This window comes from Alligator sinensis, unplaced genomic scaffold (genome assembly GCF_000455745.1).
Source record: "Alligator sinensis unplaced genomic scaffold, ASM45574v1 scaffold71_1, whole genome shotgun sequence".
In the NCBI taxonomy this organism is placed as follows: domain Eukaryota; kingdom Metazoa; phylum Chordata; order Crocodylia; family Alligatoridae; genus Alligator; species Alligator sinensis.
Window position 1 is genome coordinate 1068255 of NW_005841834.1, and position 12604 is coordinate 1080858.

Genomic DNA, 12604 nt, shown 5'->3' on the forward strand with positions numbered 1-12604 from the left:
CAATAGTTTCAAGTTGCAGAAAGGGAAGTTTAGCTTGGATATTAGGAAAAAACTCTGTCATTAGGAGTGTAGTAAAGCACTGGAACAGGCTACCTAGAAATGTTATGGAAGCTCCATCCCTGCAGGTTTTAAAGACCTGGCTAGACAAAGCTTTGGCTGGAATGATCTAGATGGAGATGGTCCTGCATTGAGCAGGCGATTGAACTAGATGACCTCCTGAGGTCCCTTCTAATCCTAATTTTGTATGATTCTATGAGCATATATGGAGCATGTTCATGTTTAGTTTGTACTTCGGGTGCACATTGCTTTATATTGGATGCACATTGCCACTTATGCCCCAATTAACCTATTAACTGAGGCATACATGTAATGTGTAGATGGGCCACTAATCTGACAAGAATGAGGTACAGTGGTGGTAGTGTATGACATCAGCATTACTAACACACATTTAAACAATCCTCATCTCTAGTCTCAGAAATTGGTGATGGCCAGAGTTGTATCACCTTTTCTAGTCTTACTTTACCATGGGAGTTAACAGATCCCATACAAATACCATAGAAGTATTATCATCACTGAAGTCAAAACATCTTTATAACTGTAACAGAAGGAAATTCAGCAAGTATGACAGTGGTTCTCAACCTTTTTAGATTCAAGTCACCCTTCATTAAACTCATGGCACTCCTCCTTTTGCAAAATACCAGCACTTAACTTTCATTCATTTTTTGACTACATAAAAATAACAGAGCAGTTTTTCTGTTGCAAAGAACTCAGAAAGATTGTAGAAGTTCATAGCGTTTTGACACTGTGCATTCCTATTTGAAATCTGGTTTTCACTTGTGAATCATGTCATTGTTTGTCCACCTAACAGTTCTAACATTACATAGCACCCATGGAACCCTTGAAAGGATCTCAGAGCATCCTCGGATGCTGTGGCACCCTGGCAAAAGTGGACTGAATAAGCTAGCTCTTCCAAATTCTTTTTTTTTTTTTGGAGAATTACTTACTCAGTTATTCACTAACATGAATCCCCACCTGGAACTGAGAATTTTTTGTCCGTGACCTTGCATACACAGCACAGAACATGTTCCTTCTGCAACCTTTGGATCATTCTGCACCTAGTGGCCAGGCAGACAAAGCTGAGTCAACATAGGGAAACCTTGTTCAACTGGTGTCAGTAATAAGTGCAAGGTCATATTTTTTACCTATAGTTCGTGTTATGTAAAGACTCCAGATTCTCCAGTTTATTTCTCCAGCATATAGTCATTGTTTTCAATGTCCATTATGTATGCAACATACGTTCTTTTCAACATTTATATCCAATATACGTTCTCTTTTTTTTTTCCTTTCTTTATCTGGCATCAACAAACACTTGTAAAATATCCAAACCAAACTTTGGCCATACCATTTAGTTTTAGATTTCTTTAGTTACTCTTTCACTGTTGTTGTTGTTGTTAAATTGTTTATATCTTTATATCATGTGTAAGATTTTTCAGACTCAGCATTTATTATCTTCATACTCTTCCGGCGCAGCAGTTTTGTAGCTGACATCTGGCTTGATGCATGTCAGGTTGCTTGGTAGTTGTGTAATATATCTACAGCAAATGATTTCCAGATCTTTCTTTCTAGTTTATCCACTTGCAAACTTTTTTCAAAACGTTGTTAAAATATTCTATTTTTCAATTGGCCTAGGGCTAACACATGGAAGAGTGCCTCTGCGTAATACCTCTTTCCTCTAGAAATTCTGAAGATTCCACAGATGTGAAATGAGAGTCCATAGTCAGAGTCTAGTTTTCAGATTCCCTTTGTGACTAAAAATTGTTCACAAGAAATAAATTCTTGTTGCAGAGGTAATTGGGAAGTATAGGCTACTTCAGACCATGTGCTGAACTAATTAGTTGTTGAATGAACATTACAGCAGTCAACTGGAGCTGTTTCAAAAGGCTCTGCTATGTCAATAGTCATCTCTTTTGCAGGCAGAATGATAGAACAGTATTCATTTAAACTACAATACAGAGTTGCATGTTATATCATACAGCTGGCAAACACCATAGACCTTTACAGCAGTTACAAATTATATACACATCCCAGGACACCAGTAGAAATCTTGAAACTCCATTTGGTTCTGACCTCATTTGGTTTATTATGAATTAATTTGGGCTCATCAAAATAGGGCTGGAGCTACATATGACTGGAAATTTTCCAATAGGACATTTTTCTGTTGGAGGATACTGATCTATCCAACACAAAATGTTTGACAGAGGCAGTTTGATTTCAACAAAGATCCAACGCAAAGCAGGCTAGTTTATTTCAGAAACATGTCTAGTTTTCTGTCAGCTCATATACCCAGCCCCTTAGCAGAGGGGGCCATATGGCTGACTGCTGGGGCACTCAGGCTTCTTCAACAACCCAATGTAGGAGATTAATGGAGATCTGAGAGCTCAGAAATCCTAGGAATCACAGTTCCCAGGCTCCTCAGCAACTATGTGGTTCACCTGTAGAACAGGACTCCTCCCAGAGTATCCGGACTCCCACATCCTTAACAGCTCATCAGGTAGTCGGAGAAGGACCTAAAAGCCTAGCAATATTTATTCCTAAATGTCTAGGCTACCTTTTCAACTAAAGAATATATTTGTTCTTCCTTGGTCAGTTTGTTTCATGGAAAAAGACATGGACTTTTGGGGAACTTATATCAGGCAAAAAAAATGGCTAGCCTGATCTAATATAGTTCGTCTGAGAAGGTGAACTAAGTTAGATTGGGAATGGGTTAGCCTGATGTAACATATGTACACATTTGGAGTGCAGCCCCAGGGCTGGAAAAGCCCAACCAGGGCTGCATTTTTCCTAACTGCTCCCTGCCACTCCAGGTTATTTTTAGCCACCTTATTTCCCCAGCCCTGGACAGACAACCGCCACCGCCTACCAGCAGCCCCTCCCCGCCCACACCTGATCCTATGAAGTACCCCCTGGACTCAACCCACCAATACCATCCATGGACCCACAACCCCCCTGATCCCACCTGCCTGCCCCCACCATTCCAGCTTACTTATTCTGAGTTCCCAGCACAGCTCCCAGCACTAGCAAACGTGCACAAGATATTGTGATCAATGATCATAGAACATGTGCTGCCAACACATGCATGCAGCCTGTGAGCTCTTCTAGGATGAGATTACCACAATATTTACTCAAATACAAGATGACCCTGAATATAAAATGACCCCCCCCCCAATAATTAGATTTTATACATGAAAAATGTATAATTTTTAAAATATTTTTCTAGGTATAGATTCTAAGGATTAGAGATTTTTTGTGACTCTCCCTCCTTCTTCCACACTGCTACAGCAGGGAAAGCATGGCTTTGAGGGAGGTTCTAGTGGCCCTCTTCCCCACCCACTTCTTCCCTCTGCACCAGCTCTCCACAGCCTCTGTCCTTCCCCAGCTGCCTCTGCCTCTTCCCCCCAAACTCCCCGCAGTCTTGGCCCCTGGCCCCCCCTCCCACCTCTGCAGTTTCTTTCTCTTCCTCTCCCCTTGTTGGATGCTGCTCAGGCTGCTCCAATCCAGAGCACAGCATGAAGAAGGCCAGCCCTTGCCTGGTCATGCCGCAGTGTCAGTGTTGTTGATTGGCCAGACGGGGGAAGGAATTCCCAGATGGCTCCATGCCTGGGAGCAGCCCCAGCTATAGAGGAGAATCAGAGGGATGGGGGCAGGAGGCTGCTGTGTGTCTGACTCTGGCCCCAACCTAGGCTCAGGGCCAGAGTCATAGCTGCAGCAGGCACCTGCTCCTTCCCTCCACTTAGTATGCGAATACAAGACAAGGGACTTTTTACCCCTATGCTGATTGTGGGGGTGTGGGTGGGGGAATCTCATCTTATATTTAAGTAAATATGGTATTTCTGTCTCATAATTCTGATGTCAACTCTGGCAATTATTAATACATAAACAAATAGATTTTAGCAAGTGGATATTTAATGTCTTCAGAACTAAGCTGAGCAGCATTTGTCCAGGACAAAATAGTTTGCATATACTCATCTCAACTGTTCCATCGCTGTTGAATAATTTGAAATAACTTTAGCAGCAGGAGTAAGTCCTAAACAAGAGCATGGTAGATGAAATCTCTCCTTTGGGTGTTGGTATGCTGCCTATGACCAAATTTCCCATGTTTATTTTAAATTGGTCATTGAGGGCAAAAAGTGCTTCAGAACACTGATTGAAATTTCTTTGGACTCTCCTGATATATCTCTGTGCATTATAAAATTATCAGTAACAGTGAAATCTAGAAGAGACTTGCAAGAAGAGCAATGAGAATACAAATCCATGGGTACACGACAATGTTGTGGCCCTCTGATTTCATTTTACTGAATTCTACACATATGTTGCCAAAATTTATCACTGGAGCCAAGAGCCTGGTAGGTTTCACAATATTATTGGACCCCTATCTGGAACATTTTGATTAAATTAGCAATGTTTTTAGAAAGTAAATACATTTTTAAGTATAATTCCAGGCATTGATTAACTTCTGTTTGTTGGGAATTTGAAAGAAACCTCATCAATCAGCAGGTAATTCCACAGTGTCTTCTGTCATATGTCTTGAATCGTGAACTAGAGCATTGTTGTGTGTTAGACACCTAATTCATATATATATATATATATATATGAATGTTTAATAACAATCCAATGAAATCCTTTAGACAGAACCCAGAATCCAATATACCTTGTCTGTACTATCCTTTTCTTATCAGTTTAACTTGACAGGCCTCTTTGCAGATGGTCCTATAACCCCTACCCAGGAGAGCTCCCAAACACCTTCATGATCATGGTATCTCACTTGCCAAGTAAGTATTAAATGGACCAGCTGGAGTCAGACTAGATGACTGGTGAAGTCCCTTCCAACCCTAAAATCCTAAGATTATCTGATCTTGATTATCTGATTATCTAAATGATAATTTCTGTGTTTTTCTCTAATGACATTCAAAGATAAATACTCAAGTAGCCAACATTTTATAGTGTCACAACTGATTGTGGGGATGTTTAGCTGCCAGTCACAGGCGTTTTATGGGATTGCATGGACACCATATGTCATTTTCTTAGTAACAGGAATTTGAGACACTTGTTCTGAGGAGTCTGTTCATTCTACAATGCCATTCTTTTCTAGCTTTTGTAGTTCTTAAGATGTGGCTTTTTTCACAGATTAAGTCAAACATCTGAGTTTTTGTTGTATGGAAACTGCATCTTTTCTGAGTTTTACTTGATGCAACAGTGCCACTGCACATCCCACCAATGTCAGACTCAGTACAGCCTGTTACAACAGTAGACAGAGGTTAAACAAGTAAGTGTATTCAGTTCTTTTGGGAAAGAAAGATTGTTAACAATTTGAAAGTTTAAACCAGTAAAAATGACCATTTCAAGAATAAGAATATGAGTTTTCACAATATTGAACTCTGCCGATACACAAAGAGTGTCATGTGTCACCAAATGCATGGAGATGGCCAAGTACAGGCTTCCTTCAAGTCTCCAAAAGGCGTTCAAGCTTCATACTGTTTGAAAACATGGCAGATACAGACAGGATTGACACAGCTGAACTGGTGTCTAGCAAATCAGTGATAAGTAGTTCAGTAAAGTGAGGCCTGGCTCTAAGGAGTAATGTTCCAGGGTGCAAGTGCCATTGTAGAACATGATGAATAAAACTAGATGAGCTGCTGTCTGCACTCAGGACTGCAACTGCCAGAATAGCACTAAAACTCAGCAACAAGCATTTCATTGAATCAGAAAGTGCATTTCAATGTTCCAGGGTTCATTCAAACATCCACAGCAAATGAATACCAGGCCAATGTCCAATATTTGTTTGAGGCCTAAATGAAATACATTTCAAGCAGATGTGGAAGCAGGGTAACAATCACTTTAGAATGTCATCTGTAGGTTTTGTTTGAGTGAAGGAGGAAGCAGAGTAGATGAGAGAATAGGGGGGAGATTGGAGAAATGAATGGGAATCGAATGAAAGATGAGAATGAGAGGGATGAGGAATAAAGGGGACAAAGGAAAGGGAGGAATGATGAGAAAGGGGAGAAAAGGATGGAACTAGGAGAGGCCAATACCCACCAGTATGCTTTATCTGAAAATTCTTAGTGACCTGTACTGGCATCATGTAGGAAGAGTGGATGGTGCTCTCTCTGCATTCAGTCCACCACTTGTATATGGTCATCCTCCAAATTACTTCACTGAGCAGGCTTGTAATTGACAGGATGTTATCACTCATTCTGCCAGATGATGCCGGCATGGGTCAGGTTTTATGCAGGAAGTAAATTGCAGGCAAGATTATAAATAATCTGTGTAAGTCAGTATTTATTTATAGCCAATGCCATATTATCTTCATCCCACCTGTCTATACTGTGGTTTGATGTAATGTTACCCAGTTATTCTGGAACTTATTCTAATAGATCCCTGCTTCAGTTAGCAGTTGGGCAGAATTCCAGAGATGTAGGCTTTCAGTTCAGTTCCTTTTAGAAGACTATTCACAATTTCATATAGTTATCAAAATACTATTTCTGTGACTTTGACATGTTTACTTCACTCTCACGCCTCCCCCAAAACTGATGGGCACATATATTCTGCCTGATTGTGCCTGTGGCTTCTCTCCCTTCAGTCCATCTACCCAATGATTTTTGTTTTCGATCAAATGGTCTCCTTCCTTATTTCAAAGACCATTCAATATACTACTGACTCTTCTTTGTCCTTATCCTTACCTGAGTGACTTAAGTCCCTACCTGCTATTACTTTTCACACATGAGCGCACACTCACATGCACAGAGTGAACATGCACATACACCTCTTCTTGAACAGCTTCCTCTACACTTAGCAAATCTGATAATTGTTGTTTTGACAGTTAACAGCTTCTGAGAGTATACAAAATTTAATTTGCTGCTACTGAAAGCTGGCATATCGACAGCATGAGAGACTAAAATCAGCATGATCACCCCAACAGTTGTATAGGATGATTACCCAGTTGATTTTACTGAAAGTTAGTTGTGTGCATACCTGAATGAAAGGACCCCCTATTCAACAACATCATGCTTGTAGTCATGCACATACTCAAATGCCTTGTTGATCTGGGGCCATGATGATCGTAATACTGTTAACTGATAAGATATGGATGCTATAGGTAACAGTAGTGCAAATTTCTAGGTACTTTAAAACAGGAAGGCCAAATTTTCAGAAGTACTCGTTTCCCACAATTTGGAACTTAAGTGGAGAGGTCAGTGCTGAGCTATTCTGAAAATCTGTTTTATAAACACATTTTGTGTATTACTGCAGTTCTTACTTGTATACTTTTTTATTGTTGTCAGTAAATATCACGCTGTTCAGACCAGAATATTTTTATATTCTCTACATTTTGATTAGTATACATTTGGCATAATTAGAAATGTGAAATCAGAATGGATGAAGGCAACCCTAGAACATCACTTCAAACACTGTTACAGGCATTTCAGGAAGAGGTCAAAGAAATAAACTACAACTCATTAGCCTGAGGCTATGAAGGATCTACCAACCATACTGAAAACTGGCAGCTCCTCTGCCTTTCGTCCTCAAGGAGCCCACGTATAAACTAATTGCTAAATATAGCAAACAGACTGCCAGTGAATTCAAAGACTATTTTTGCATGTGTAACATAATGGGGCTATATGGATTTCATTGAAATGCTATGTGTTTTAAAATGTGCAAACATTTACATATTTCATGAAAAAGACAGCATAAGCTTTTAAAAGAGCAGTTCTAGAGTAAGCTTACTAATTGGAATGTACACTTATACATATTTATTTATAGAGAGAAATATGTTACATAGAAACACATTTAAAGATTGTTTTGCTGTTTTTTCTTAAGAAATCTGGCATTGTTGGTTACATGCCAGCCTAACACATTGCTAATCATCATGCTTATATTTAAGAACACGAATAAAGTGAGCTCTTTCAATGATTTATATTCAAAACTAGTTTTTATATATTTTATTTGTTTACAACATTTTTGTTCTTGGTTTCTGTGTGGTGATTTTTTGAGATTAAAAACTGATGAGTGAGACTCATTCATTGAAACCTAAGGCTGCCTATAGATGGGCTCATTCACATACTAATTAGAATGCAAATGAGCAGGCTCTATTATTGAGTCTGCTCCACATTCTAATTAGAAAGCTCAAGTGTTGCCTCAGTGTCACACGTATCAAGCCGCACTCCCCACATTTTAAAATGGTCGTGGGGGTGCTTTATCTAACACTTGTTGAATTAGCTTTAGTTAAAGCACTCAACAGCCATTTTTAAACACATGGAGACTTAATACACATTAAGGGGAGACATTTTAATTAAAGCAGCTGTCCGGGAACTACACTAATTAAAGCACATTCCCTGCCTCCCCCTGCCAAGCACATGTATAGGCAGTTTAAGATTCTGTCCTTACAGTTCTTATGAAACATTGGGGATTCAGCACAATGAATTCTTCTGTGACAAGAACATTAGTTTCATTTTATATCTTTCTTTATTTTATTTCTATTGTTCTCTAGAATTCAGGATTTACAAAATGTCAATTGTTTAGCCCTCATTCTTTTCATTTTTAAAGTAACATTACAAAATATTGAGAGAGATGCATGCATACAGAGCATGAATATAAAAACAAATTGTGAACACAAAAAAAAATAATATGAGTTTGAGTTATTTCTTTCTTTTTTGGCTAGACAAAAGCATGATAGTATGCACTATTTTATCAGAATATGATAGGTAAGGTTCCTCCCACAAAGAACTAGTGCTTAAGTCTGTGATAATCTAGATGTAGGTAGATCCTGAAATATGTACATGGTCTCTTTAAGTTTGTGGGTCACCATTTCAATTTGGGGAAAAGGCCATCCCCTCAGAAAACTGGAGTCTAAGTGCAATGTAAAACAGAAGTGACAGCAAGGTATATTTGGGCTGAAAGATAGCTCGAATAGTATCCTGTGTCCAAATAAGCCACCTTCTGTTATATAATTTAATTGTATTATTTCATGTGATTCTTGAAAGCAGGACCATTTTATACACACAGTAAAACAATCTACCCCTGCCCCTGTCCCTGCCAACAATGACCAGTGCCCCACACTCTTGTTGGCCATGGTGCTGGCCCTGCAGGCCACAGCAGACCCCTCCCCGCCTCCAGCCCAGGCCCCAGGTAGCTGCACATCTACTAGCAGGGGGCCAGGGCACTGGCTGCAAGAGGCTCTGCCTGACCCCCCACTCCTGCACTCCCTGCTTGAGCCTGCATGCCTCACCACCCATGCACCACCCCCCCCACCACTCTCAGGACATGCACATGGTTGAAACAAAAAAACTTGATTACCTTCACAACACCAACCCCTGTCCCTCTCCCAGTCTAAATATAATGTCTTTATGTACCTATGGCATATAGCTATTATTGTGATTGCATATTACTGTAGTGTTTTCTAGCTGTGCAAATCATCTTTGCATACCATCACAGAACTTTAAGAGGGCCAGTTTCTCCCTCAACCATGTATGCCTCCTAGCCTCAGCTACTTTAGGAGCTCCTAAAGCTCATTAGTCTCACCAGCAGCAGAACAGACACTTAAGTATCTCCATGGAGTTTTTTCACATGAACTCCACTCCCCCCAGCAGCTGCCTTCTGTCCCTGGCCCTGCCTTCTTCCCGTCAGCTGACTGAGTGCAGGTGCAGGCCAATTCCCTCATTAGGCTGCTGCCACAGCAAACTGCACCTGTGGGATTTCTGCCTGGCTCCTAGGGCCCTCTCTCTAGGTAGTTTCTGCCCTTAAAGGAGCAGGCACACGTTAGTGCCTTTCAGCACTCAGCAGAAGGGTAGCCAAAGGGCAGTCAGAGTATACTGTTCTCCAGCAACCCCCACCAGATACAGTGCTATTCTCATTTAAATCTAATTTACTTTTGCCCCTTTTCCCTTACTTCTCTGAGTACGGCACTAGTTTTCTGAAAATCTGGGCTATTTTTTCTGGTGCAGTATAGTAGCACCAGTGCCTTGTTGGGCAAAGAATATGAAAGCCCTGACCTATGATGTGACAGAGTTGAACTCTAAAATTAATATAAGCTTTTTGCTATTTAATTTTGCAAACTTTTATCTAATATGCTTATTTTGTTTATTACTTAGTTGTATTATGATGGCACCAAGAGATCCCACAGGGAATCAGGACCTCATTGTACTAGCCTCTGTACATAAGCACAATGAGAGAGAGTCCTTGCCCAGAAGAGGTTCACAGCGTTAAGAGACATATCCCCACAGCACTGCTTCTTGCAGGCAGAGGCAGCACAGGATGCTGGCCGAGGGAGACGGAGGGGACAGTGGGGCAAGGTTACCTCCTCCTCTGCTCCTGGGAGATGGTGGTGGTGTGGGGTGGAGGGTGGTGGCGCGCCATCCCTGCCCACCTCCTCTGTCATTTCTGATGGGCAATTGGCTAGTATCAGGTAAGGAGGGAAAGGAAGAAAAGGCACAGAAACAAGTATGTTAGGAGTTCTCGCTTTCATGCCCACATTTCTAATATCTCCAGTTCTGTTTCTTGTCTTCAAAAGTAACCACAGCACTGTTCAATTACCATTAATTTCATTAAATGGCTTTCTTTTCAGATGGTTGCAACTTTTCTAAATAAGTTAACCACTAAGTTGAAATGTCCATACTTTTATCAGTCTTGCTGATTTATTTATTTAATTGAGGAAGTTTGGTAAATGTCTATGTGGTTCCTTCTGAGTTATTGAACCATAGAAAAATTGTGTCTTGTTATAGATTTAAGAACACAAATTGAAAATAGTATCTAGCAGATCTTATGGTTGTAGCGTACATCAGCAGGATTAGAGGACTTAACTTTTGTGCTATTTTTCTTCATAATATTGGGTAGGGAGATGACTTCTGTGAAACTACTCATGCTTAAAACTAATCAGGTACTATGCTTGGCTGGATCAGGGATGGAATAATCAGCATCTGGCAGGACTGAGTTTTGGTGACTATCTATGCCATTCTTTGTTCTTTCTGTGGTTGCTACCAATGTATTTCATGGAATTAGTTCCCTTTGCATAGGAATATTTGGGTACCACAGAACTGTTTGCATTTAAAAATGAGTCAAATACATGCCCTATCAAAATCAATGTCACAATGTCCATCGACTACACAATCCAGTGCTAAGTAAATCAGCTGGCACTGTGGCAGAGAGAAGAGTGTAGGTTGCTGTCATGTTTCTTATTCACTCATGCTATATATTTATATTAAATGCATTTTCACATTTTTTATGGCAAAAACATGGCTGTGTCAAAGAGGATGAGATGCAGTAGTGGTTTAGCTGGGGAATAATGTAATTCAAATTGTGAATTATCTTCACTTGATTCTTTCCATGATTGTGATGTGAAGCAAACAGGATTATTCCCTCAGAGGTCATAATTCTTTTTAATTACTCCTAGTATAATTCCATAGCATTTATCACAAAGGACTTATTATTTTTTTCAGTATCAAGAAGCTCAAAAGTGTAGCTGATATTAACAATAGGACAGATTTAAAAAAATATACAACTATGCTTTAGTATCCTCAGTATTTCAGAATGCTTTAATAGTTTCTTTATAATTTAGTACATGGCCAGGTGTTGTGATATAGCAGTTAGAGCAGTTTGTGGAGGGAAAACTGTAACCCTTAATGTGACTTAGTACTTTTAAATTTCAAATTCTTGTTATACAATGTTAATAAAGCTAAATCACAATTTAATAGTATTTGGATTTGAATTACTTTATATGTTAATTAAACTATTACCTGCACTAAAATAAACAGACACGCCATTCAATGACAAAAGGAATAGACTTGTAGAGAATCACAGAATCATAAAGAAGTACGGCTTGATGGGACCACCAGAGGGTATCTAGTCCACCACCCTATCTAAGGCAAGATTGTCCCTATCCAAACCATCCCATACAAACCATAATCTAAACTCTACGTTAGACTACCATCAACTCTGACATAACACAAGACATAACACTCTAATCTGCCACAGGTTAAGCATGGGGACTATGGCAGCCAATGTCCTGCTTATATAAAATGTTGTCAATATATGCTCAAGAGTTCTCAGGAAGAGAGCCATAGACCCACTATAGAGGGAGGCAAACCCCCCAGAGCCCACACCAATCTGAACACAGGGTAAAATTCCTTCCTGATGCCAAATATGGTGATCAGTCTGGTCCTGAGTGATGGGGCTGTGATCCCAGCAGGTGCATTGCCCCCCACCCCAGTAAGAGTTCCTAACCCTAACTGTAGCCAACACCCAATGCTTCTGGGAAGACTTTAAACACTCTGACACATACAGCAGAAAATGGGGGAGGAATGGGGGCAACCAGCAAAGCCCAGAAACATGGGAAATACCCATGGTAGAAAATAGGCATAGCTATCTATGCCTAGATCATCCCTTGCCAGTGGCTGTCCAACCTCTTCTAGCTCACTGGCTGGCACAGCATCTGAATGGGACCTGGGAGTCACAATTGACCAGATAATTAATATGATCCAATAGTGTGATGAAACCCCTGTCAGGCCGCACTCCCTGTTTAGCTGGCAGGCAGGGGGGCTGGTGGGAGGGCTGGCCG